At 33.7% G+C, this 27108-nt stretch overlaps 1 pseudogene; it reads left to right on the forward strand.

Annotated features, from left to right (window-relative positions):
• Positions 1-543: 543 nt before the first annotated feature.
• Positions 544-27108, forward strand: LOC100261729 (uncharacterized; annotated as a pseudogene).

The following is a 27108-nucleotide window of genomic DNA, read 5'->3' on the forward strand; positions in this document are numbered from 1 at the left end:
ATCGAAACCTTCTCTCCAATCATCAAACCTGGAACTATTCGAATGGTCATCACTATAGCTCTTGTTAAAAAATGGCCCATACATCAACTTGACATAAAAAAATGCATTCCTTCATGGTTTAATTTCAGAAGACATACACATTGAACAACCTCTAGGAATGGCTGATCTCAAACATCAACACATGTGTGCAAGCTTAAAAAAGCCCTCTATGGCCTTAAACAAGCATCTCGTGCTTGGTTTGATCGGTTTAGTGCTTTTCTTCTTAAATATGGATTTTTTTGTAGCCTAACCAACCCATCTTTGTTTATTTTTCACTCTAACCTTGGAACACTAATTCTCTTACTTTATGTAGATGATATACTCCTCACAGGTTCTTCCACAGCTCTAATTTCAACCTTCATTCAACTCTTGAGCTCTGAATTCACGATGAAGGACTTGGGGCCAAATTCATTACTTCCTTGTCATCGAGATCTCTCAAACATCTAATGGTCTTCACTTGTCCTAATCTCACTATGCTCTCTTACCATCCTTGAGAGAGCCAACATGGTCGATTGCAAGCCTATGAGCACACCTCTTGAAGCCAAAACTAGAACATCATCAAATGATGTCTTGCTAGAAGATCCGAGTTATTTTAGAAGACTTGTTGGTGCTTTACAGTACCTAACCCTCACCAGACTAGATCTTTCATACAGTGTGAATTCTGCATCACAATTCATGCATGCTCCCACTGTCATGCATTTAAAAATGGTTCGGAGGATCTTAAGATATGTCAAAGGCATAATTAACATCGGTTTTACTTCTAATACAACACTTGATCTTTGTGCTTTCTCTGATGCAGATTGGGCGGGGTGTCCAACCACATGTTGATCCATCACTAGATACTGTACATTTCTTGGAGGAAATCTCATCTCCTGGTGTGCAAAAAAACAACATACAATTTCTCGATCGAGCACCAAAGCGGAATATCAAGCCATGGCAAATACAACAACTGAACTCACATGGATGTCATTTATTCTTAAAGATCCTCACATTTTGTTGGCCTCTACTCTAACTCTTTACTGTGATAACACAAGTGCTCTTCACATGACAATAAATTCGATGTTTCATGCTCGTAGAAAACACATCGAGTTGGATTACCATTTTGTGCGCGAACGAGTTGCACTTGGACTTCTCGTCACTCAACATATCTCCACTAAAAAGAAAGTAGCAGACCTTTTCACCAAACCAATGTCAAAGGCTGCACTTAGCAACTTTCGAACCAAACTCTACCTCCAATCCCGACACAGTTTGAGGGAGGGTATTGGCACAACTCAGCACCTTGGCGTGAATTGTGGGACTCAAAGGAGTGATAAGGTTGGAAGTGATAACGTTGAAAACTCCCACAATTCATGCTACAATAGTGGAGAGACGTTGAAAGATGAAGGAGTATCAATGGCAACAACTTCAACCTGAAATGGTAGTCTGACTAGTTAAGGAAATCTCAACAAATTGATTGAGCAAATCCCGGATTCAAAACAGAGCTTATCTTGGAGAATTTTGTTATTTTTTGTTATCCCAGGAGTTTTGTTATCCCAGTTTTTTCTATGTTTAAATAGAAGACGTGGTCCTCTATATGTTGTATTCTGGAAATTAATAAAGGTGTTACATCTCCAGTCGTGTTCACGTATAAACTTATTCTTTTCTTCTTTTCTGTTTTTCAAATTCTCTTTTGGTATATCCTTGAAAATTAATATAAGAAAATATAATGATAAAATTATTATATCAAAATTAGACTATATTATTTTATGTTTAGAATATGCAATCATTACCCTAAAATAAATATGATTAGGTAAATAACACTAATCAATTGTTGATGCTCCTATCCTATTTATACTAGTCAATATGCTAATCCTTAATATATTGAACGTAGACCGGACTATTGGAATTATTAAATTAAATATTTGTACCCACATTTGGGAAGATTTATGCGATCAATAATACTAGTTTTAGGGATATGGGAATAAACCAGTTCATTTATTGCACTTTGTTATAGATGGCATGTGCTCCGATTGGTCGCAACATCTCAATTTCATTTTTTACGTATACCACACCTTTATGATTAGTCACGTAGTTGCCCTATATGATTTTTATCATAGTTGGCACCCGATGTGATCGGTCACAACAATACTAAGATCATGGGCTAAAATATATTTTATGTGTAGTTATAAACGTTGAACGACCATGTTAAAGATCACGATATTATACAACCAACACTAACATGGATATTCATTTGTCAATTAATTGGTGCGAATCAATTGGAGTTATTGCCCATTAATGTTAAACATCATTCTTAAGATTTCTCATTAATGTTTAATAACCTTTCCTTATTAAATTGACTAATTGATATAGGGTATATTCTATATGATTGATAGAGTAGTTGTGGATTGTTATAAATGATGGAACTATGTCTATTAACATGTTAGGATATGTTATGTATCATCCTAAAATAATACATATTATACTCTTAGGTTTTACATGTTATTTGAGTTCATATCCTTATTTTAAACACTGACAAATCACTCTGTTATTTAAGTTGTAAACTCTGTTTTCTCATCAATATGAAATACCCAATTTATCAATTTTAATAATCATTTCAAGTGAACGCATATTGTCTTAAAGTAATAAATATTGAAAAACCAAACAACCTCTTAAATTTTAAATTTACCTATACTAAATTATTAAAAAAAAAAATACATTTGGCATATCTATCTAACAACCAAAAGTTATATAACTTTTAAATTTTATATTTGAAGTTATTGGAAAAAATGGTATGCTTTGACACTCTTAGAAAGAAAAAGTGAAAATAGACACATGTTTAGTATAAAATATATTTTCTTAACTTAAATATTTTGGATTCTATGCATTGTTATCTTCCTATTCAGTAAAATATATGTGGACCCCGCATTTCGGCTCATGCGTTCCCACTCAATGGCGAGCTCGATTTTGATTTTTGAAAATGAATTCATTGTTTGAAAAATGACTTGGAGTCGCCACTCATTTTTGTTTTATTTTTTAAAAGGGTGAACAAAATAAGAAAGAAAACCTAAGTGTGACTCCTCATTTTTGGAAAAGGTGATCTACGAAAAACTTATTCGGGCTCGGGGGTTAGGTTACTTGTCAGGAAGGTACGGCAAAAATCGTAGCACCCCTCTAAGTCCCTAAGTCAGGTCTCTACTAATAAAATTGAAGCAATCATGACAATGGATGAGTAAATCAATGAATGCCTAGGATAAATCATGCACATGCAAGAATCGGGACATGCATAAACAACGATTAGAGGGAAAATGGGTACATACCTGGGCAACGAGCCACCATGCACTATCAATAGAGAGGGTTAGTGCACAATTTAGAAATAATCTCATGCATGTCAGAGAGTAGGATAAATCAATCATGTATGATAATCAAATCAAATAATCAATCAATCAATCATAAAATCACCCATGTTAGGCCCCCACCAAAGCCCGTTTATTTTGCATGACTTAATGTCACAGATTCCATTATTCTGGAATTATGAAAAATTTATTCATGCTTATTGAAATTAAGAGGAGCAGAAGATCGTTTGAAAACTAGAGCGGAATTAAAACTATCTGAGAGAAAATTGGATTTTTGAAATTTAATTGAAAAATTGGAATCTCAAAGATTACTGGAAAATTGGAGTTTTAGAATTTATTTGAAGATCAGACTTTTAAAGGTTGAATGTGAGAATGAGAATTTTAGAAATTGAATTTGAATGAGATTGGAATCTTGAAAACGATTTGAGAGGTCGGGATTTTAAATGAGTGGAGAAGTGGATGAGTAAATAAGCAAATGAATGGAATAATAACGATGGTGAAATAATAAAGATTAGGTAAATAATTGCGAAAGATGAAATTTTAGAGATTGGAGATGTGAATTTAGAGATTGAAAACTTAAGAATTTATTATGAGATCTTTGGTATATGAATAACTGAATAAGTAAATGGATGGGATAACATTAATAACGAGAATAATCATTAAATCACGGTATACGAACAGCGGAGCTTTTGAGATTGGAAATTAGATTTGGAAGTCGGGTTCTGAAGAATTAAACTTTAACGATTAGAATAAATAAATAAATATGGAATAATAATGTTATTTAACGGAAACAATATTTTAAACAAATAGAAAATGAGTAGTGGAATTTTTAAGATTGAAAATTAAATTAGGACGTTGGATTTTTGAAGAATTGGACCTTAAATAAACAAATAAATATAGGATAAGAATTCTAATTAACGAAATTAACATTTAGACGAATAATGGAATTTCTAGGATTGAAAATTAAATTAGGACATTGGATTTTGAAGGATTGGACTTTAAATAGATAGATAAGTATGGGATAATAATTCTAATTGATGAAAATAACATTTAGACGAATAGTGGAATTTTTAGGATTGAACATTAAATTAAGACGTTGGATTGTTGAAGGTTTGGACTTTAAATGAATAAATAAATATGAGATGATAGTTCTAATTGACGAAAATAACATTTGGATGAATAATGGAACTTTTAGGATTGAAAATTAAATTATGATATGAGATTTTTGAAGGAATGGACTTTAAATAAATAGATAAGTATGGAATAATAATTCTAATTGATGAAAATAATATTTGGACGAATAATAGAACTTTTAGGATTGAAAATTAAATTAGGATATGGGATTTTTGAAGGAATTGGACTTTAATGAATGCGATTCTTAGAAGAGGATAAATAAATATGTATGAAATAATAATAATAATTAACAAACATAATATTTAAATGAGTGAAATTGAATAGTGAAAATTTTGATATTGAAAATTAATTTAAAAAGTCAGATTTTTTAAGAATTGAATTTTAATGATTGGAATTTTTAGAAGAATTAAATACATAAATACGGAATAATAATAATAATAATAATAATAATAATAATAATAATAATAATATCTAAACGGATGAAAGTAAATAGTCGAATTTTAATGATTGGAATTTTTAGAAGAATTAAATACATAAATACAGTAGTTCATGCTTTTAGTGACTTCTGAATTTGTAATGGCAAAGTTGACAATCTCTTAGTCCATCCAAATATAAAATTGCCTTTTCACATACAAGATTGTATCAATATCTCTCAAGAAAAGTGGTGTGACAGTTGTTTCCATGGCTCATTTTGATATAGAATTGAAGTCTTGAAGATATGCTCTGATATGCTCCACAAGGAAAACTTTCGATGTCACCACTAAACTTAATCCACTGGTTCCCTTACAAGGTGCAGGTCCAATTACCTATTATTGATTGTAATAAACTTCAAAAAGATTTTAAAATTGCGACTTAAGTGTTAAAGTGTCATGCCTCCTCTATTAATATTCGGTGCCTCGCAAAAGATGTTAAAATGATTTAAGTAGATTTTCATAGGCATGATAATGACTAAATGTTGAGAAAAACGAATAAGTAAACAGATATTTTGGCTAAACAGTTTCCAAACGAATAAGTGTTAATTAATAGTATTTGCTTTTATTAAAAAAATAAGAAAAAGAAAGAATTAACTTGCCAAGACATGAGATAGGTCAGCTCCATGGGCTGTTTGGGCCTAAAGCGTCCTGATTAATGAACTAAGGTTTAGAAGTTGCCATTTCCTATCCATAACTACACAGGCCATTAGAAAATTTTACCCGAACTGGCTAACGATGAGCCCATGACCCATGACAGATTCCCAACAATTTACATTCATAAACATGCTAGAAGTTGAAATAGTGTTTTGGGTCGCTGCATACTCCGCTCACTATGCATGGAGACACCGTTGCTGTCTAATAGTACTGGGTTTCATTCTATGGCCTTTAAACGTATATATTCACAATTCCAGCGTTGGCATGATTGAAATGAACAAGAAAACTATTAAATTTCAGGTCAGGATCCTGCAAAAGTACCGAATCAATTTGTGAAATCCTGAAGAACATCAAAGGGAGGGAGAGATCTGGTTGTTTTAAGCGATCCCATGATCGATGCAGTATTATACACACACACACTATAATTCTAGAACTACAATCTCGAACCTTTTAAGAGTTTTTATGGAACTTGGAAGATCATCCACAGAAATTAGAAAGAAGAGAGAAGGTAGTACCACCGTATGGATTGTGATATCTACATGCATTTGGAAGAAGATAACTATCTGGTTCGGAACAGGAAAAAAAAGAAGTATATCAAGTAGAATTTTCAAACTACAGAAACGGTAAAAACAAAGAGAAAAATATATATATATATATATATATATTCAGTCCATCTCAAGGACTTCAGATTTATCTTTAATTATCTACATTCACATGCTCATATTTAAATCATAAGAGAATCATAACATCTTAGACTTAATTCTTTAGGCAAGCTCTATAATTATATATATATATATATATATATATATATATATATATATACTTTAGCTGAGAGTTGCACCGTTGCAGAGGTAAGTTCATCCATGACTAGGGCATCGCCCAATAACTCTGCCACCATTGTCGCCTATGTGAGTGCATGGAGAAGGACCGGACGGTGGGACGGGAGCTCTTATAGATGAAATGACTTCCAGAGAACTATTTCTAATCCTCACTCCCAGTTCCAGGGGCCTTGAAGCAGCATATCCGTTGGCTGTAAGAATCACCAAGACAAATATGATAACCCTCATAGGCTTGAAGACCTTCTTTCTGAGAACTTCCATTAATTGTTGTATGGGGATAGAAGATGCAAGAAGCCTCACAGAATTAAGATCCCAACTAGGGTCTTGCAAAGATGGAGTCAGTCCCTTGAGCTTTTAAATAGCTAGGAAAGTACTTGTTTAATAGCCATCTAGGCCTGAATTTTGCCAATTGCCAATGCCACTACTAGTCTTCTTTATACTTCTTTATTAAGGTAGCTAGTTATATTACAACTTACCAATTTGTGACCCGTGTAAACGAGCTGGAAAGAATCAGGAGTTCCCACTCAGATACATTAATTATGGAAACATATGACGGTACGTAGCACGATGTAGGAGAGCTTATCTCTATGGCGATGCAAAGAGGTCTTTTGTATATATATACTGAATTACAAGTAAGTGTTAGTTCAGTCAAGGAGAGAGTCCATGAAATCACTCCATATTATTTCGGTTGAAAGCTCAAGATACTTTCTCTAGATATATGGCATTTAACATTGCACAGTATTATTGGTTTTTTCAAACTGGAGAAGTTGGATCATTTTGACTGCTGAACTCGCAAAAAAATTTACCATAGATGCTCTTAAGTGGAGCAAATCACCAGTCCCAATCTTGAAATAAGATGAACTCGGCTGCCACTGGAAATTCAAAATCTACAGTGAATAGGTTTATAGCTGCTATCTTTGATGAAGTGAGCTTTCAGGAAAATTTGATTGTATATCATAAGTAATGCTATCATTCAATGATTTTATTCACTTGTCTTGTAGTTTAGCTGTCGCTGCAATGTTGTCCACCAATAAATAATGTCCTAAAATGTATGCTATGGATTGGAAGACTCTTACAAAAGACAAACAAAGGAAAAACACGAGTTCAAATAATAGAACAGTTTGATCTAATGAAAGACAAATGTGGTAGAACTATGCATGATTCACTCTTCATTTGAGAGGAGAAAGTAAAAATAGAAGATAATGCAAGCCCTTAGACATTTTATTGCATTGCTCATGCGAATCCAGTCTTTCTTTCTCCACTAAAATATTGGTTTAGTTAACATGTATGTTACAACCCCTTGAGAAATGTGTTGATCCTTCTATTCATTCACTTAACATGTTGTAAAACTCAAGAGTACTTGAGGGGGTCCATTCATCACCCTAGAAATTGTCACGGCTTTGGCTCGCTCCCCGAAACCTCTATATGCCACCAAATAAAACTCATTTATGAAATCATTTAAGCTTATGATCAAAATACTAATCTCGATTTAAGTCATTCAATTTCATTGCCAAGAACTGTTGATAGGATTGCAGCAGTGCAGGAAGCCGACTAAAACAGGTTGCTAGAAGAGAGATTTAAGCTCTTAGAAATGTCTCTTTTGCATATCCGGAATAGAATATCAACGGTCTAAATCTTTTTAAGTCCATCATTTTGGTCTAAAAGTTACACATTTATTTTATAAGCACCCTCCTTTAGGTAGCTTCCCATTCTAACCGAGATTGCGGGAAGCCACTCACAAAAAAGAACTATCATAGTCTTTAAAAAACTTTTCAATGTCGGCCACATCATTCTTTCTGAATTTCAGGGCTGTAAAGTTTGGAATTCCTTAATTAAGAAAATTTCGATTCTTCTGTCCCTAAGCTTTTGAGTGCTCATAACCATCTCTCTTTAGTCACGTTGTGCATTATTGGGTTTTATTGATAGTGTTGATGATTGAGATGATTTGCTTATATTAAAAGCATATTGGCAATAGATAGTGTTGACGATTTCTTAAGTGGTCAAGGCTCTGTACATTCTAATCATAAAAAGGGATTCAAGCAACTTCACCATCATCTGCTGCATGTGATCTTTCCATGGCTGACCTCAACCATTCAATTGCTTATAATTGTGGGTGGGGTTATTTCAAAGTTGATTTGTTGCATTCTATCTTCCACGTAACAAGTGATTTGTGAAAACAGCTAATTAAATTAAATAGTGGAGAAGATCTCCTGATCTTCCTTTCCTTTCCCGCATGCTATATAATTAATTCATCAAAATAATGCGCCGCCACTGAAGACTTAATTATGTGGGGCACCCAGACAGATGGTTGTGGTATCAGTAAAGTTTGCAAAAGTTGTAAACAATTTGTGCAGTGGGAATCTTATTTTCGAAGGAAAGAATGCAAAACTTCTTATCCATTTGGTGCGTTATAAATCTGTTAATAAAGCATCGCATAACCATAATATATGGCATTATCCTTTTGGCCGTTGGATGTCTAAATAAAAGTTAGACCCTTTGACCTAACCATTGAGTCAATAGTTGCATTCGAAATCTCATAGCTCCTTCATTGGAATTGATAGAATCCATCAGCATTTTGAAATTTCAAGTTCTTGTCGTTCAAATGCAGTTAAGCAACATTAAGTTCTTGGTGGCCAGATCAGGACTTGTTAAGTTGGACTTAATGAAGTCTCAACATTAATTAAAGAAGAATTTAGTTATGCATGCTAACATGACGTCTCAATGCACATTGAGTGTTCCGTTTAAAAAGAAGAATTTTGAAAGGATCATGGAAGGAGCTCTCAAAAAAGATACCACTGCACAATCATTTTCAATTGCATCCTTTTAGGAAAAACACAATAACGTGGAAAAAAAAATTATTTAAATTATTTTAAAGGATCCGAGTGTTTAAGGATACAATGCATCCCGATCAATATCTTGTTAGTGCCCCACCACACTATATATGGATAGGATAAATATTTTCAAGCTACATGACATAGATTAAGAAAGTGCCTGGATATGGTGCTAGGCAATTGATAGTAAACAAGGAGCCACCATATAATCTACAATATAGTCGCTGCAACAAATATGAGCTTTCACCACCAAAAATAAGTCAGTCCCTAAAAAATGATTTGAAGGTAAAATAATTTTACACAAAAGAATTTTCATGGTGACTTCGTTGCTATGAGTTTGTATATAATTGTTTTTCATCAAGAAAAACAGTCATAAGAAAATATTATTTTTAGGCACAAATAATTATTCATGGTAGAAGGTTATTTTTAGATATAAAGGTTCAAAAAAATTGTCATGGCAAAAGACTACTTTTAGGCATATATATATATATCATTGTCAAATATTACCCTTAAGCACAAAAAAATAAAAAAATAAAAAAAATGAAATCATGGAAAATATTATTTTTTTTGTAACATCCATACCTTGATTTTAGGGATGTTTATATACTTTGAAAATTTAAAAAGAACTCAATTTAGAGATATATTTTGAAAATTTTAAAAGATTTTAGGGATATTTATGTGTTTAAAAAAATTATAAGTCAAGTATTTTTGTAGTGGCTAAAAAAAACAAAAAGTTTGGAAAACTTTGATTTGAAGAATTGGAAATAAAAAAATTCCAATATTTGTTACATTTTGTAATTTAAAAGTATGAATTAATTCTTTTAAGAAATTGAAGGATTCCTTCAAGGTAAGGGTTAAGTCATTTTTTCTTTTTCTTTTTTTTTTTTCATTTGTTCTTGGAAGTATCAAAATGTTTGAATTTTCTAAAGTGGATCAAATAATATTTTTTTAAATATGTTTGGATTTATTCCTTAGTTTATTAAATAAATTGGGAATATTAAAAGATTTGTTTGTTATTTTACAAGTGAATTTTATAGTTTAATTTATTATAATGGTTTTAAAACTCTAGTTATCAGGGCTTGTAGTCAAATAGGGAATAAGTTTTTTTATCATCATTACCCTTGGTCGGGTAATGATCCAATGCAACCCTAGTCAATAAAGGTGTTATTGGGTATACCATTAATTGGAAACAATTTCATTCACTAGTAAGAGGAATAATTTGAGATTAACCACTTAGTATAAGTCCCAATTTTTGGACAGTGTTATTATGAGTGAACTAGAGGAAATTATTTATTTGTAAAATTCTTTTAAATATGAATTGATTTTTTTAAGTGTATTATGTTGTTTTATCTTTAAATTGAAAATGTTGAATTTTCCAAGAAAGTGAATTGAATTATTAAATAAAATAAAATTACTTGTTAATTGATTTTTATAAAAGATGTGACATCTCATATGTTGATCCTTCTTATTAAATTGGTGAGGAGAGATGGGGATAGGAAAGGTGTTTCTATTATAAACTACTTCACGTTTGATTATTTAGGATTCCTTACCTAATACTCAATTTCAGTTATAATTTCTAGAGTGTTATATGGTAAATAAATGTGTTTGGGGTGTCACAAATTGGTATTAGAGGTATAAGATAGGTCCTATAAACTTATTTGCTTAGTTGACATTCAATTAGAAAATCATTTCCACTTGTTTATGAAATTCTCCACTTGTTTACAAGTTTTCGTTTCTTTTGAATAAATAAATTATCGTGATTAAAGTTTATTTATTTATTTATTTTTTCATAGATCGTGTTCTAAAGTTATTTGTAGGAAAGAAAAAGAAATAAATGAAGATTAATAAATAAAGAAATAGAATAAGAAAGATTTTGAAAGAAAATCAAAGTAATTAAGGTTGTTTTTAATGACATTTAAAAAAATCATTATTATTATTTTTGTGAAATACTTGATTTCTTAATGAAAGTGTTATAATGATGTAACAAATTTTTGTAAGAAGGAAAGTATGTAACAACCTTACCTTGATTCTAGGGATGTTTATGCATTTTAAAAATTTTAAAAGACCTAAATTTAGAGATATTTATGTATTTTGAAAATTTAAAAGACCTACCTTGATTTTAGAGATATTCATGTATTTTAAAAAGAAAATTATAAGTGAGATTTTTTTTATCCTTTAATTGTGCACTATCTTTATTTTGTTATACTTTCTTCATTTTATAAAAAACCTAAAAAAAAAACTCTGTGTATTATAAAAAAAAAACTAAAAAGACAAAATAGAGAGAGAAAAATAAAGTCTATAAAACTTTGATTTAAAAAATTAGAAAGAAGAACATTTTAGTATTTGCTTTATTATGCAATTTAAAGGTGTGAATTAGTTCTTTCAAGATTTGAGTGACTTTTTCAAGGTAAGGGTTAGTAATGCAATAAGTTATTTTATAATTTCCTTATCTATTTTTTATCTATGTTTAAAAGTATCAAAATGTTTAAATTCATTAAAGTGGATCAAGCAATATTTAAAAATATATATATATATTTTGATTTGTTCTTTGGTTTATAAAATATATTTGGAATATTATATGATTTGTTTATTATTATACAAGAGAATTCATCCTTTAATTTATTATAATAATTTTAAAAACTTTGGTTATCAGTGACATTGGCCAACTAGGGATAAGTTATCGACCTTAATTACCCTTTGTAGGGGTTGTGATGTATTGCACTCTAGCCAATAAGGGTGTTATTGGCTTTTGGTATACCATTGATGGGAAACTATTCTCTCCACTAAGTAAGAGGACTAATTTGAAGCTAGTTGCCTAGTGCAAGTTCCACTTTTTCAGTGTATTATGTTTGTTTATAATTTTCTAAGTGTATTATGTTGTTTCATCTTTCAATTGAAAGTGTTGAATTTTCCAAAAAAGGTGAATTAAATGAACTTACTTGTTAATTGATTTTTATAAAGATATGATAATACATAAATATAATTAAAAACTTATATATTATTTCACATAAAGCAAAGGCTTAAAGAAAACTCAAGTTTCGGTCATGATAGTTACTCAAGATTATAGCTTAGTAATAAAATTTCATATGCATCATGGTGATCACTCCTTACCATTAATTTCAAATACATAAAATTGTACATATAGTTACTCCTATGGTAAAGACCATAGCACCCTTCTAAGTTCCTAAAAACGGATCTCTACTAAATAAGATGAAACAAGCATGACAATTGGTAAAAAAATCAATGAATACCAAAATGATTATACACTGGAAGCCAAAACATGCATGGATAATAATCAAAGTGAGAGTAAGAGCATACCTTAGTAACAAGCAAAAAAACACTATCATGAAATGAGGTTAGTTCACAATAATGAGTACAAAATATATCACACGTGTCACTAAACAGAGTAAGAAATCATCATTGATGGATATTGCACTTCACTCAAATTTATTTTTTTAAAGAAAACATTACTGTTGTTGGGCCCCTACCAAAGCCCAATTTATTTTTGTATGAATTAATTCCATAAATCCCATTATTGAGAATTATAGAATTAAATTCATGTTTATTTCAAAACATTTAAAAAATCAAGAAAAATGTGAAATGATGTTTGCCAGAAAGAAAATGGAAGCAAATTTGATTGAAAAATGGGGTTTTTGGTGATCCTAAACACTAAAGAAGAATGAAAAGTAGCGAGTTAAATTATTTGAAAATTGGATTTTCGAAAATCAGTTTTGAAGGTAAAGAAAAGAAACACATGGACTTTGAAAATGGGCCTAGGAGGGTGGCCATGCAAAATGGGGTCATGCATGTGGCCCGGGGTGTAATTGTGTCTACTCTACCATCCTTTGAATTGGTTGGGAGACCTTCCTCTGAATTAGAATCATCAAATTCAGAAAATTTTTGCCTCAAACTCAAACCACGGACTTGCAGTCTGCATGTGGGGCCAACAAAGGTGATCTGGTAAAGGTTTGGATGCAGATGGATGGCAGCATGGGGTTCGAGGAGTGGCCGAAGTGGGACTGCATGATAATTCTTCCCTTGCCAATGATGAAGAGTCACCTGAGATCTACAAGGCCACCTGACTTTCTATCCGTTTGGACCCATGCGAGATGTGAGAATACACATATTTCTTCCCAATATACTCTGAAAGTTCAACCTTGATGAACTCCTGATAAAAAAAATAGCTTCTATCTCAAAATCTGGTGTCATATTCCCAACCAGTGGAGTTTCACTAACCCTGGCAATGAGGCTACATTTGGCATGAGAGCCAAGTGAGAAAATGGAGCGGAGTCAGAGATTCAACGGGCTTGTGCAAAGGATTGGAGGAATTGAGCAGGCCGTCAGAGATAGAACAAGGCGGTAGCTCCTCTCCTCCTTCCTACAACCTTGCGGTCTTTTTTATAGTGGAACCTTTCATTCCGTCGTGGAACTACCAGATCTTTAATTGTGCCAAATACACCTTGCTCAAACAGATTGTACAGTCCCATCTTCACTAATTATCACCAACTCTAGGGATATCTTCTCCTTCAGAACCACCAGATTTAAGGGCTTGATCCTTGTTCGGGTTGCTCAGTTCAGCTTCCTTAAAGCTGCCTCTATCCATGTGTTTTGCTTTCACTTGATGTTTTGTAGAACAAAAATCTGTTTGAAAACCTAATTGATATGTTATGAGTGCATATTTTAAAACATGTTTCAACGATGATATCCGATTGATAGAGTAGAATGCTATTGCTCAGATAACCATGATAAGTTATTATTTTGTACACAGGGTCAGTAAGATAACATGATAAACTATGAAATATTATTATGGGTTTAACATTAATGAGCTAATATAAACTATGAACAACTAATTAATATCTCCTAAATCCGAATAGCATAATTATTATACTATAATATCATAGTGCTTCAATTATTATTCTGATTTTACATCATGAGAATGCTTTGAGTCGCAAGGATATCCACATATTTATCCGAATCATAGTTAGCATATTCATATGATAACACGCACCGATTATTCTCATCTATAAATGCTTTGTGATAATTAATATTTTAAAATTAATGAGGCTATGTCTATAATAGCACTGTTCAATAATATGATTTAGGGTTTAGTGTTTTAGGGTATTCAAAGTAAAATTATGATTCATTGGATATATTATTATAATTAATAATTTATCGTACAGAATAATATAAAAGTAAACCTTATATGAATTGTCCTATAATATCAAATAGCTATGTTCATACTTATGCATTGATCAAACTAAGCCAAATATTGTACAAATAATATTAGGATGGTATTGAATAACTCGTTGAACCTCATGGATCATTATGATTAGGCTACCAATTATCCTATCAATGTATTAAATCCTGACAGTGGCTTATCATGAACTAATAATTGTATACCATCTCAGCCAATCAATTGTTCATAGCATCTAGATCGGCTATAGTTGACCCACACTGTGTTGAGCTTAATACTGATGCGGGCTCTAGATGCTATAAACAACTCAAGGTTATAGTTGACATGAACGACTCCGGGTTATGAGTTGATGGCTCTAGATTAATAAAGTTTATAATTGTTAACAAAACTTTGCATATTAGTATATATTGTAAACCGAATTATGATATTCCTGATTTTACACATATATTATAATAATGATTATAATTATTGATGCTATATTAGTAACTTTGCATATGATTAGGCATATAAACTAAATTAAACCATAAAGCTACCATTGATTAGTGTTATTAGTTTGTGACTAATATTATATGTCATGTATAAATATGGCTAGTATTTATACAAACTGTTATATAATAGCACTGATAGTATACATAGAATTAAAGGCCATACTTTATACTCCTATCCGCACCGTGGAGTTCTATACATTAATATTTAACATTAATGGGCAATAACTCCAATTGATTTTTATAGTTGGTCATAATCTAACATATTCATAATCACCCGGATAACATGTGCGGTCTGTCATCAACATAGGGTAATCCATGCTAGCTATAGAATATAGCATGTATTTCCTTGTCAATGCCAGATGGCTAAAACCCCTATGCTTGTTAAATAATCTATTTCGGAAACAATTCTCAGTTTCCATATAACAATGTTTATAAATCTAACATATTCTTGCTGCAAATTATGTATTAATTTGCAGATGAGCAGCTGCAATTGCGTTTGCAGCAAGAGAAATCCATGCGCACTATGCTTGAGAGGGCGATGGGTCGAGCTTCTAGTACATTGTCACCTGGGCATAGGCATTTTGCTGCTGAGGTAAATTTGCCTCTGGGAACCGACTCTCAGAGAGATTTTGCTAAATATTCAACTATTGCTGATTGAAAGTTACCTTATGATTTGAAGCATTAGGGATAGAAAATAGCATATTTATTGAGTAGAAAATCTTGAACCTTCATGCTTCTTTTTACTCATTCGCCAAAGAGAGTGATGCCCTTTCCTGATGGCTTACCTAAACATAAATACTTGTGGAACAGAACATGAGCAAGAAGGCATGAGCAGTTATATGTAACCTGAACCCATCTTCACTTGCATGTTTCCTATCGATACTCTTCCTAGGCTTCCTACTACTCTGCTTGAAAAAGTAGGATTATCTGTAAATGGGTTTTAACACCTTTTTTCTTGTTGGCTGCAGTTTCAGCCTGAAACAGAGAAAGGCTATAAAAAGAAAAAATGGAAGAGTAACAGCTTGGAACAGACCTGGGAACAGAGGAGTTAAGACAGTCCCCACACAAAACAGAGGACCCTTTTTCTTTTCACTTTGTATTCTCGGCTTCACTTTTTTTGTGTACAGTCACCAGAATTTAAACCAGATGCAAAGAGATTTAACCTGTGTAAATCTCTCCACGTGGAAGCATGACAACCACTCAAAACAAAAACAAAAACAAAAAAGTTGTTTTTACATATATAACCTAACACAGCATAGGCACATTATGTTACATTCTCCCCCCTAATGTGATGTTCCTCTACTCCCAAAAGCTTTCGGAAGTGAACAAGCTTCTCCAAAGGCAATGCTTTAGTGAAGATATCAGCAACCTGCTCCTCTGATTTACAGTACATCAATTGAACCTCACCATCTGAAATAGCTTCTTTAATAAAATGATACTTCACTGCAATATGCCTAGTCCTACTATGAAAAACATAGTTTTTTGCAATGGCTATAGCAGATTTGTTGTCACAAAGTAGATGTGTTGCTTCATTTTGCTTCTCCTTAATGTCTTCTAAAATTCTTCTTAACCATATTGCTTGAGAAGTTGCCAATGAAGCTGAAATGTACTCTGCTTCAGCAGAGGATTGAGCCACTAAACCTTGCTTTTTTGAGACCCAAGACATAACACCTGAACCAAGGGAGAATGCATAGCCTGATGTGCTTTTCATGTCATCAATACAGCCACCCCAATCACTATCACAATGGCCAATTAGCTTCACTTCAATATTCCTGAAATATTTTATTCCAAGTTCAACCGTGCCTTGCAAATATCTCAAGACTCTTTTTGCTGCTCCAAGATGTAAATGACTAGGATAATGCATGAATCTTGACAGCAAGCTTGCTGCAAACATGATGTCAGGTCTAGTTGCAGTGAGATACAACAGATTTCCAACAAGACTTCTAAAGTGAGTTTCATCAACCATCTTCCCTCCATCTTCTTTCCTCAACTTTTCATTCACAACTAAAGGAGTAGATACAGGATTACAACCAGCCATGCCAAACTTTTTGAGGATATGTTCAACATACCTCTTTTGACAAATAAACACACCATCTTCTTCTTGATAGACTTCAATTCCCAAAAAATAATGCAACAATCCCATATCACTCATTTCATATTTTTTCATCATTTCATTTCTAAATTTTTCAACCATCTTCTCATCATTTCCAGTAAAAATCAAATCATCAACATAAAGAGCAACAATAAGGATTTGGGAATTATCTTTGCTCTTCACATAGAGGGTAGGCTCACTTTTGCTTCTAATGAAACCATTTTCAATGAAGTAGTTGTCAATTTGAGTGTACCAGGCACGAGGAGCTTGTTTCAAACCATATAAGACTTTCTTTAACTTGTAAACTTTGTTTTCTTCTCCATCAACAACAAAGCCTTGAGGTTGTTCAACATAGATCTCTTCTTCCAGCTTTCCATTCAAAAATGCAGATTTTATGTCTAGTTGGTACAACAACCAACCTTTTTGAGCAGCCACTGCAATAATAGTTCTAATAGTATCAAGGCGAGCAACTGGAGCAAAGGTCTCATGGAAATCAACACCCGGCTGTTGCGAATAGCCTTTTACAACCAATCTAGCTTTAAGCCTTTGAACTCTACCATCAGAATGGTATTTCACCTCAATGATTTCTTTGTCTTTTGGCTTTTCAACCAGCTGCCATGTTTCATTTTTCTCAATGACATCAATTTCTTTTTCCATTTCTTTCCTCCAATCTTCATCTTTTATTGCCTCTTCAAAACTTTGAGGTTCAACAATGCACAAATTGCATCTCTAATAAACATCAGTCAAACTTCTCATTTTTCTTGGAGTTGAGGATGGTGATGACGAGCTTGAAGTTGGAGACTCAATTGAGGGAGATAATGGAACTGATCTTGGGGATTCTTGAGGTGATGAAGTTGAAGTGCTGCCATTTCCAGTTTCAACTGGTGCTTTTGTTTGAAGTTCATCAACAAGAATGGTTTTCTTCAGAATTTTACCTTCTTCCCAATTCCAAGCATCTTTTTCATCAAAAATAACATCTCTACTTATGATCAGCTTGTTGGTTTTCAAATTATATAGCCTATAACCCTTTGACTGTGAACTATAACCCATGAAGATGCACTTTTCACTTGTTTCATCCAGCTTGCTCCTTCTTTCCTTTGGAACTTGTGAATAACATAAGCACCCAAACACTTTGAAGTGTCTAACAGATGGTTTTCTTCCACTCCATGCTTCAATCGGAGTTTTGTTCAATAATGCTTTTGTTGGGCATCTATTCAAAAGATACACAGTAGTGTTAACTGCTTCAGCCCAAAAAATTTTAGGCAAACCCTTCTCATATAACATAGCTTTGGCCATTTCCATAACTGTTTGATTCTTCCTTTCAACTACTCCATTTTGTTGAGGAGTATATGCAACAGTAAGCTGTCTCTCAAAGCCTTCATCTTCACAAAAATTACCAAATTGGCTTGAATTATATTCCATTCCTCTGTCACTTCTCAAGGTCTTTATGTAGCAACCACTTTGCTTTTCAACAAAACTCTTGAATTTTTTAAAGATAGAGAACACTTCTGATTTTTGCTTCATGAAGAACACCCAAGTCATTCTTGTAAAATCATCAATAAACAATACAAAGTACTTGTTGTTGCCTTGAGAAGGTGTAGACATGGGTCCACATATATCAGTGTGAACTAACTCTAATACCTTCTTTGCTCTCCAAGTGACTCCCTTTGGAAATGATTGTCTATGATGCTTCCCAAGAGCACAACCGTCACATACTTCATTCTTTTCTTCAATGGTGTTTGGCAATCCTTGTACCATCTTCCTTTGACAAAGCATCTTCAAGCTATTGAAGTTCAAATGCCCAAATCTTCTATGCCACAACCAAGCTTCTTCAACATCTTCCATTCTCAAAGCCACATTTTCAACATATTTGAAGACAATTGGAAAGCTTCTATTTTTCTCCATCTTTATCTTCTTCACTAAATTTCTTCTCTGCTCCTTATCATAAATGGTGCACTCATTATTTTCAAAGTGAAGTTTATACCCATGCTCTACTAGCTGTCCCACACTCAACAAATTTTGCTCCAAGGCTGGTACAAGAAGAACATCTCTAATGTACTTGGTTCCCACTTTAGTTTGGATGCCAATTGTGCCTTTCCCTTTAACATTCACTAAATCACCATTACCCATTTTGACTTGTGAGTTGATGGTTGTATCCATGTCAAGGAAAATATTTTTGTTACCAGTCATGTGGTTTGTGCAGCCACTGTCAAGGAACCACACATTATTCTTTTTCTCAACAGCACTTTGACAAGCATAAAACATGTTTTCATCAGCCTCTTTCTCCTCAGCACAGCTTGCTTGTTGATTGTTCTTAAATCTGCAATCTTTTTGGACATGCCCAAATTTTTTACAATTGAAGCATTGAGGCTTCCCTTTGAACCAACAATCTTTTTCAACATGACTACTTCTTTTACAAATATTACACTTTGAGAATGATGAGCCTTCCTCGTTAGTGAACTTTCTTCCATAGCTGAATCTTTCTCTACCTCTTCCATCTCTTCCTCTTGCTCTTCCTCATCCAGTTCTGCCACCTCTAGATGAATCACTTCTATTTTCATTGCTTATAGGTTTCCTTTCAACATTTCTGGAGTTAAGGCTTATTTTTTATTGGAATGCACTTTCTACTGATTTTTCAGAATGCCTCAACAATCTCTGTTCATAAGTTTTTAAAGACCCAAATAGCTCTTGTACACTGAGTAGTGAGAGATCTTTTGTTTCTTCAATCACAGCCACAATTGGGTCAAATTTGTTAGGTAGACTGATCAACAGTTTCTCAACAATTCTTTTATCACTAATTTCTTCACCATATGACTTCATCTGATTTACTAACTCCATAAATTTGGAAGAAAACTCATTTAGAGTTTCATTCTCCTTCATTTTCATATTTTCCAGCTCTCTTCTTAAAGCTTGAAGCTTTACTGACCGGGTTCTTTTGTCTCCTTGGAACTCCTGTTGAAGGATGTCCCATGCTTCTTTAGCTTTTGAAGCTCTCATAATTCTTGGAAAGATGTTATTACCAACACCTTTTTGAATAAATAAGAGAGCTTTTGCATCCATTTTTTTCAATTCTTTCAACTGATCTTTTTCAACCGGAGTTAGTGTAATCACATTGTCAGGTTCATCAAAACCATTTTCAACCAAATCCCAAACATCTTGAGACATAAATAAAGTTTTCATTTTTACGCACCAAAAGTCATAATTTTCTCCTTCAAATAATGGAATAGAAGAAGGTTGAGAACTCATACTTGTAACACTTGTGCTGGCCATTGATCTACCCTTCAAGTCCTTGGTCCGTCTGCTTCAAGATTGAGGTTTCTAGCTACAGAATCTAATTGCACAGCAACATCACCAATTCAGCTGCATTGCATGTTCGGATTTTGGTCTTCAGATTAAAAGAAACCCTAGTATCCTCTCTTTCCAAAACAGAGGAAATTTCTTAAACTTCCATACACAAGAGGCATGTTTTAAGAGATAAAAGGGCTTGAAAAGAAGAAGTGGATTAGATCAGATTGGAAACAGCAAGGTGGATCGAAGATTAGATTGAGAGGTGGATTCGTGAAATGGGTTGCTCTGATACCAATTATGTTGGCTGCAGTTTCAGCCTGAAACAGAGAAAGGCTATAGAAAGAAAAAATGGAAGAGTAACAGCTTGGAACAGACCTAGGAACAGAGGAGTTAAGACAGTCCCCACACAAAACAGAGGACCCTTTTTCTTTTCACTTTGTATTCTCGGCTTCACTTTTTTTGTGTACAGTCACCAGAATTTAAACCAGATGCAAAGAGATTTAACCTGTGTAAATCTCTCCACGTGGAAGCATGACAACCACTAAAAACAAAAACAAAAACAAAAAAGTTGTTTTTACATATATAACCTAACACAGCATAGGCACATTATGTTACATTTCTCAAGAGTTTTGGTTGGTTCAGTCTCTGCATTCCTACAAATCAGATATTAAAGCATATGAATACTGCTCTTATACTCACCAAGTATTCTCACCATATTACTTTGTCAATTCAGATTGTACATGCCAAAGCTTTGCTATTTTAATTCATGAGCCACAATAAAATAGGATAAGTAGAATCAGATCCTTGATACTCTTTTTCATTTCAGACGAAGGAGTTGATTGCTGAGATTGAATTACTTGAAGAAGAGGTTGCAAATCGTGAACAACATGTTCTCACTCTCTATAGGAGCATTTTTGAACAATGCATTAGTCGACCACCTTCTGAGCAAAGCTCAAGCATGGCTTCTCCTGCCCATACAAAAAATGAATCAAGGAAACACCCAAGTATAATTTCAAGTGCATTTTGCTCCTCAAAGAAGTTCCCTTTGGGACCTTTCCAAGTTCTGACTTCTATGAATGACACGGAAAAAAAAAACCTCAATGTTGCAGTCCAGGAGTAAACATGCTTCATTGTTAAGTAGCAAAGGCAGCATTCATTTTGAGAAGACTTGTTCAGACCCTGATAAGGTAGTATACTTTTTATACTTCTCCTTTATCATTTTTCAAATGTGTATCTAATGTGTGGTTGTTACATTTGATTTTATTTAATATCATATCTTCCAGTATCTAAAAATTGCCGTATTCCATTTCTATCTTCTTTTTCCAACTTGCTAAATATATGATAGTTCTGTTTCATGTGAAGTGCATCTTTTTGCTGCATATTTATATGTATGATTTATTAGCTTAAAGATAACATCTTCCTCGTACTTCTCATAATTATGGCATCTTTATTTCTGGTAAAAATCGGGTTTAACAAAAGTTGTTGACTCCTTATATATGCATTCAGAGTTATCATTTCTAAAATTATGTTGAATGCGTGAAACATTGTATGGTTCATGGACTAGTGTTTTTTTTCCCCAAAATAAAGGGCACTAGTTTAGAAGGTTGGGTCCTGGTTTGCTCTATAAAACAGAACCATTTGAACAAAGAAGAATGAAACAATTACAGCACTAGAGACCTGTTGGCTTCCCTGGAGAAAGAAGAAACCTAGCTGTCCAAGAAGACCTTATGTCAGTGGAAGCCTGATGCAGATATTTGAATTAGACCTTGATTAGCAAGTCCACACCTGGACATATTTAGAAGTTAAACCAGAAGAAAAATGGTTGTACTTCCAAAACCATACAAAACGGATTAAAGTTCCTGAATGCACGAAGGTGTAATGCAAGGCAAGTTTGTTCCCAACTAGTAAAACCTTAGGAACTGCACCTTATGTGGGTGGGGGGAGGGATGGGCTTATAAACGAGTGTTAAGCTCCATAAAATAAACCAAAAAACATAGATCCTTTTTATTTTGTGAATACAAAACTTTCCATTGAGGGGAACTAGAAGTGAAAAGGAAATAGAATAGTTACGCTGCTTTTTATTTATTATTTGAAAATAATTTGTTGTATTTCCATACCACCTGAGCTAAGTCTGTTTTGTACTACAAATAGAATCATCTTATAGACAAAAATTGCAATGAAATACTTTTGTTTTCTTACTATTTGAATGGAGACTCTGTTTTTTCTCCATGCTTTTTGAATGAAGTTTAATTGGTAATATGGATAGAGTATAGAATTTCAAGAATTGATAGCATTTGTCACCTTTGTTATCATTTTGCATATCACTAAAATATTTACAATGGATTTAGTAAATACTCCACTATACTGGAAAGATTTTTGCCTTAAAAAAGCTATTAAAACAGAATGTAATTTTCCCATGACTTCATTTCCATGGAGCATTAAAACACCCTTGTAGCATGTGCACATAACTAGTTCTAGTTATGTTTAATTCAATTTATTGGTTGGTCATGTAATTTCTATTTGGTTGAGGTTCTTATCGATCTGACTTGTTTATGTCAGGTGCATGAAAAGTTACCAACCATGGACAGAAGTATGCTGCGGACTCTGAAAGATCATCTCTACCAGTGCCCGAGCAAATTGTCCGAGGAAATGGTCAGGTGTATGGCTGCAGTATATTGCTGGCTTCGTGGTGCGGCATCTGTGAATCCAGAGAAAAATCGATCACTGTTATTGTCAAGGTCATCCACTAATGTTATACTCCCTCGTCGTGGTATTGAAGAAGACCGGGAATGGTCTTGTAAATCCATGGTAGAAATATCTTGGATATCAACAGACAAAAGTCAATTCTCTCGTGCATCGTACGCCATCAACAACTATAGGTAGGTATTGGTCACCCAAGTTCAGTGCAATGAGACAAGAGGGTACGAATCAGTCTGCCGTTTGTTTAAAAGAAATTATGGAGTCTATCTAGGCATTGAGCTGGGAAGATAATGAGAGATCCCCTGGGTACTTAGGCCCTCTCCATTTCATGCCTTGTTGTCCATCCTACTGGTGTAACACATTTAAAGAGGGGTCAGTGTTCTATGAACAGTGAGATAATCGCCCCTATGGAATGGTTTAATCAATTCAGCCCAGTTTGAATTTTCAAGGTCATAAATTATTTCTGCTTTTCTTTTTTTGAGGTAGTTGGGAGTGTTCTAATAGAGCAGATTGCAACTGCCACTCACAAGAGTGACAGTAGAACTGGTTGAACCATGGACTGTCACCCTTCTTTGTCCCTGAAACGAAAGTAATGGTGCATTAGATCTTCCCTTATATTGTACATGTTGTATCCTATGCAGAAGTCCTAACTTAGAACTGTTTCTCGTTCTCCTTTTTATGATTTCAGAGTTCTCATCGAACAACTGGAAAAGGTGAATGTCAGCCAGATGGAAAGCAATGCCCAAACTGCATTTTGGGTTAATGTGTACAATTCTCTAGTTATGCATGTAAAGAACTGCCTTACTAGTAATTAGTTTGTCCTACCAGTCTGTACTGTCTGTACTGTACCTATGTAAGTGTTTTACCTCGGACTTGTGCAGGCATATCTAGCATATGGAATTCCCCACAGTTCGCTTAGAAGGTTGGCCTTGTTTCACAAGGTAGTGCACTTCTTTTTTCCAAAATCGGTTTTGGTCGTAGAGAATCTTTTGCAATTAAACAAAACCTTTGAAACTCTTTCAAAAGCAATTCCATTGATATAATTTCCCTCAACCAGGTTCTGTTTCTATTTCTGCCACTACTGTGGTTTGATGAAACATGTTCTTCACTTCATTCATTCTAGGATTGGGGGAATAATTCTTCTCAGTAGTTCAAATGCTATTGCTCCTTCCCACTTAGCCATGGAGCAACAAGCACTGCTACAGGCAGCAGAGACTGATAATCCGTGGTTCCTTTGAAATGCAATCTCTTATGTGGATTTCATTTGTTGTCCTATCCTTTGAATTTGAATAATCATCAAAACATATGTTTTGATCTAAAATTGATGGAGGCCATATTTCAAAAGGAAAATGGCTTATTCGCTGAAGGGTTCCACAGGCATTCCTTAGTTGCTGGAGTCCTCTAGAATTTTTTGATAAATTTTTCTTCTTTTAATTTTTGAATCAAATAAAGAATTGATGTGTTTCTTTGGTGTAGTACAGGCTGCTTACAACATTGGAGGGTAAATCGTAAGTCCAAATGCCATAGAGCAGTCAATATTTTGCTTCCGTACACCCCGAATTGGCCGGGTACTGACCTTACTTCAATAGGCATCCGCACATAGGACATATGTATTTGTGGCATTTCTTGGTTGGATCTTAAAATCATCCTGAGAAAAATCTATATAGATGATGTCTGTTACTACCAACAAAAGCTTTTTCTTGAAATTTCTGGATTACAGTTTATTTCTTGTCCCACCTATCATTTTACTGACATATCATGGATTGAATCATGTATAAAAGACAAAACAATTCAGAAATCTAGTCATGATTTTAACAGATGATCATATTTGGTATTAGATTTTAGATCTTGGTGTGGTTGTCATTGCATTTACCTTGAAAATATTACTGAACTGTGCATTTTATCCCAACCTTGATGTTTGTTTGGATCTCCTAAAATGGTAGTGAAAGGAAAACATGTAGGAAGAATCTAAGATTTTCCTATGTATTTGTTCTATTATGGAAAATCAAAGGAAAGAAAATATTATAAAAGATCGTCTAAAATTTGTATATTTCAAATTCTTCACTCTCTATATAAAAGATAAAAAAAACCAAAGAAGAATGAGAGAAAAAAATTGTTTAACCTTTTTTTTTTTCCTCCATTATTCTTTTTTCCTTCCCCTAGCTTTTCCTTATTTTTAATTTCCTCTCGTGCTTTTCCTCAAACTTTCTATGATCCAAGTAAAGCCTAATAACAAAACTCATTCTCACATAATTAGAAGGGAGCATAATGTGCAAAGATTTGGTTACTAATTAATTCAATATCTTTTATTAGCCAGTCAGCCCCAAATAGGTTTTTTCTTAGCTTTATTCTAGCTCTTGTAGTCTGTATTTTAGTCTAACACATTCATAACCTAATGGAAAGGATTTTTTTTTTTTCCTTTTTTATAATGTACTTTTCCCCTTTCCTGATCAGCTATAGGAATATTGGAGAATATACTTTTGTTTGCTTCTCCTTTTCTGTATACTAGAAAGTGGTAGTTTATTAGAACCAACGGGCCAAAGTCATCAGCGATTTTAACTTAATAGTTCACCTATAAGATACAGCTTGGTTCACTATCTGAATGTTGTTGTTGTTATTATTATTATTATTATTATTATTATCACCAATGAAATTGCAGTCCCTTATCCTCACCCTTCTTTCTTTTGTGTTGAATATAGTGTCTTGAGGCTATCCTTTCAACGGCCATGAGGAAAAAATCTGGTGAAGAAAGGCAACTCATCAGCTCAAAATTTAGTCTTCCGAGTTCTCAACCCCTTGTTTGCTTTGCACTTTGTACTGGAGCTTTTTCTGACCCCGTGGTAACTTCTTTCTTCTATTACACATCTTTTTACACAGTAATGCAGCTTGAATGTCACTGGTTAATGGTTATAGGCTCCTGTATTATCACTATCAGTTGGTTGGGGTACAAGTTACCAATGTATTTTCAGCTTAAATAATTTCCATATGTGTGCTATTCCAGCTGAATATGACATTAAATCAATTTGTTCTCAATTCGTGGTTGTTGAACTACTGGTTAAACTACATTCAGTTCAGTTGCAATGGACCTTAATTGGCATTTGGATGTCAAGCTGAAATCTGAAGGATTTCTTGATGTTGTATTATTTTTTTACTGTATGGTTCAGGATTCCAATCATTATCTCATCTGCATATTATTTGGTTTGGCAATTTCACCATGGTGCACTACCAACTAGTGCATTAAAATGTGATGGACTTGTTCAGTTTTCATGAGATGTCCCAATGTACCCTAACAGAAAGTCTACTGTAAACTTGGGTTGATTTCTCAAAGCAACTTTAAGGAAAAATGAATACCAATGACCATAAGGGCAATCTTCAGGTTATTTTCAATGGGGCGTAGGGAGCGAAGGTGAAAATACTGTGGTTGGGGATGTGATATTCAACATAATACTTCTACATCAACCTCCAGTTTAGCTTTAGCTTTTCCCCTTCAATTTCTCTCCCCTAGACTGCCAGTTCCTGCTCCTTTGAACAAGACTAGAATTGCTTTAGGTCATTTCACATGGGCATAATTTAGTGAAGGGTATATGAACACTTGCATTGAACTTTGATTGTAAGACATTTTTCCATGAAATTTGCTTCCATACTAAGCATTGGTTCTGATGCCAATATACTAGACAGAGTTGATTCTTGCAATTTTTTTTCCCTAGCTGAAAGTCTACACTACTTCAAATATTAAAGAAGAACTGGAAGTGGCAAAAAGGGAGTTTCTTCAAGCAAATGTAGTTGTGAAGAAGACAAGGAAAGTGTTTCTACCAAAGGTGCTCGAAAGATTCACCAAGGAAGCCTCGATAAGCTCTGACGATCTTCTCAAGTGGGTCACTGAAAATGTTGATAAGAAGCTCCATGATTCAATACAGAAGTGCATTGACCATAAAACCAACAAGAAGGCATCTCAGATCATAGAATGGTTACCTTACAATTCAAGGTTCCGCTACGTGTTTACAAGGGATTTAACAGAGAAGCCATGGTGGGTATAATATTCTT

Source organism: Vitis vinifera, chromosome 19, assembly GCF_030704535.1.
Source record: "Vitis vinifera cultivar Pinot Noir 40024 chromosome 19, ASM3070453v1".
NCBI classification, from domain to species: Eukaryota; Viridiplantae; Streptophyta; class Magnoliopsida; order Vitales; family Vitaceae; genus Vitis; species Vitis vinifera.